Source organism: Arachis duranensis, chromosome 4 (genome assembly GCF_000817695.3).
Source record: "Arachis duranensis cultivar V14167 chromosome 4, aradu.V14167.gnm2.J7QH, whole genome shotgun sequence".
NCBI classification, from domain to species: Eukaryota; Viridiplantae; Streptophyta; class Magnoliopsida; order Fabales; family Fabaceae; genus Arachis; species Arachis duranensis.
This window is the reverse complement of record NC_029775.3, coordinates 84,848,045-84,850,386: the sequence shown is the minus strand read 5'-3', so window position 1 is coordinate 84,850,386 and position 2,342 is coordinate 84,848,045.

Here is a 2,342-nt window from a genome sequence, read left to right as displayed (position 1 = left end):
AGGTTCAGGCATGGCCGAATGGCCAGCCCCCATGTGGTCACAAGACCGAATGATCAAAGACTTCTAATACAATAGATAAATGTTCTATATATACTTAGGCTAGCTCCTAGGGTTTACATGAGTAAGTATTTGATGCATAAATCCACTTCCGGGGCCCACTTGGTGTATGCTTGGGCTGAGCTTGATCATTCCACGAGCTAAGGCATTTCTTGGAGTTGAACTTTGAGTTATGACGTGTTTTGGGCGTTTAACTCCGGATCATGACGTTTTTCTGGCGTTTAACTCCAGACAGCAGCGTGTACTTGGCGTTGAACGCCAAGTTACGTCGTCTTTCTTCGAATAAAGTATGAACTATTATATATTGCTGGAAAGCCCTGGATGTCTACTTTCCAACGCCGTTGAGAGCGCGCCAATTGGAGTTCTGTAGCTCCAGAAAATCCATTTCGAGTGCAGGGAGGTCAGATTCCAACAGCATCAGCAGTCCTTTTGTCAGCCTTCTTCAGAGTTTTGCTCAATTCCCTCAATTTCAGTCAGAATTTACCTGAAATCACAGAAAAACACACAAACTCATAGTAAAGTCCAGAAATGTGAATTTAACATAAAAACTAATGAAAACATCCCTAAAAGTAGCTCAAACTTACTAAAAACTATATAAAAACAATGCCAAAAAGCGTATAAATTATCCGCTCATCAAATAGACTCAAAATTGTTCAAACTCTGTATTTCTTTCTTTTTATTAAAAAATTTTTTACTTCTAGATATGGAGAAATGTCATTTAAAATTTGTGAGTTTACTGTGTTTTGTAATTTTTTCTATTAGTATAATTTAGGTAATTCGCATGACTGGCCAAAACAGAAAAGTAAGATAAATTTACTTGAAAAAAATTATTGATTTCAAGGAAGGGAACCCCACTCTAATTTTTTTTCTTTATTTTCTCAACTTTTCATTTGATTGGTTTTTTTTAGTTTGGGACATGTGACTTTTTTTATAATGAATTTTAGTCATTTGATAAATAATTTTTGTCTATAAAGATAATGTTATGGTGACTGATATGAACTTATTATTAAGCTTTGTTAAGGATTTATGTCTAATTATCATTGTGAAGTGTTTAATTTATTATGCCAAAAATAAATAACATACATATTTTGGTGTTGTTTGATGCCTTCATTTGTAAGTCTAATTTTTGGAGCTTTACCCGAAGGCATTTTGTCCTATAGTACTTGGTACTTAGATCTTAATTTATTATGGTATTCTTTATGTTCAGATTATTTTCTTTCAATTGTCATTCATGGGAGAGGACGAGCTAATGGATGAAAGCGAGTATGAGCATGAGGATGGTTTTTTATGATGAGAAGTATTCTAGTGATGAGTCATATTTAGATGACCAACAGTTGCGAGAGTAGAAGAAGAGTTGGGTGATGAGTTAGACGGTGAGGAGATATTTAAAAAATTGATAAATTATGATTATGATGATGCATATTGATTGGATTCAGTTGAGGATTCATTGAAACATGACTTTTTAAGCATTGGTGAGGTTGAAGTTGACAAGTTCCACTTTGGAACCCTACCCATTGCTTTTGAATTTCACAACAGATTTGCAAAGAGCCAAGGTTTCAGTGCAAGGAAAGACAAAAATTGGAAAAACTCAAATGACAAGACCTAGATCCAGAAATTTGTATGTTTTTGGCAAGGATATAGATTAGAGAAGTGGTACACTTTGCCAAACAGAAAAAGGGAACCAAAGACTGAAACAAGAACTGGGTGCGAAGCACAATTCCAAGTCAAGTTTGTAGGGGCAATTGGAAGATGCCATGTAACCCATTTTTCGAATGTTCATAATCACAAACTATTGGAAGGACGGTTGAATAGCTTATTGCTAGGTCATCAGAGGATGTCTGGTGCACGAAATTGCAATCACACTTTTGCAATCCCGCACAACTAACCAGCAAGTGCACTGGGTCGTCCAAGTAATACCTTACGTGAGTAAGGGTCGATCCCACGGAGATTGTCGGCTTGAAGCAAGCTATGGTTATCTTGTAAATCTTAGTTAGGCTATCAGAAATTATCAGGATTGATTGTGAAAAGTAAAAGAACATGAAATAAGTACTTGTTTTGCAGTGATAGAGAATAGGTTGGGGTTTTGGAGATGCTCCATCTTCTGAATCTCTGCTTTCCTACTGTCTTCTTCTTCAAGCAAGCAAGGCTCCTTCCATGGCAAGCTGTATGCAAGGGTTTCACCGTTGTCAATGGCTACCTCACATCCTCTCAGTGGAAATGTTCAACGCACCCTGTCACGGCACGGCTATCCATCTATCGGTTCTCAATCAGGCCGGAATAGAATC